The sequence below is a fragment of the Plasmopara halstedii genome (assembly GCF_900000015.1).
Source record: "Plasmopara halstedii genome assembly, contig: Scaffold_525, whole genome shotgun sequence".
Classification (NCBI taxonomy): Eukaryota; Oomycota; class Peronosporomycetes; order Peronosporales; family Peronosporaceae; genus Plasmopara; species Plasmopara halstedii.
The window spans coordinates 380,687-381,001 of NW_020187445.1; positions in this window are offsets into that span (position 1 = coordinate 380,687).

Here is a 315-nt window from a genome sequence, read left to right on the forward strand (position 1 = left end):
TGTATACTTCACCTCGAAGTTTTATTTCGCAAAGAAGGATAGCCATCTCTAGCCATCCTCTGCGAGAGGTGGGGCGACTGAGTCGCAGTGCGTAGTGATGCATGATATGTATAGATCACAAAAGGCTTGGAGCCGAGCAGGTGGACCCTGAATTTGACAAGTGCATACTTCATCGCAAGTAGCCCCTTGGCATGAACTGGATAGTTCTTCTCTGCAGCTTTGAGCTGTCGAGATTCGAACGCGATCACTTGATCTCACCCCTCGGCGTCTGCTTGCAGCAGTGCATAGCCGATGGCAAAGTCCGAAGCGTCACAG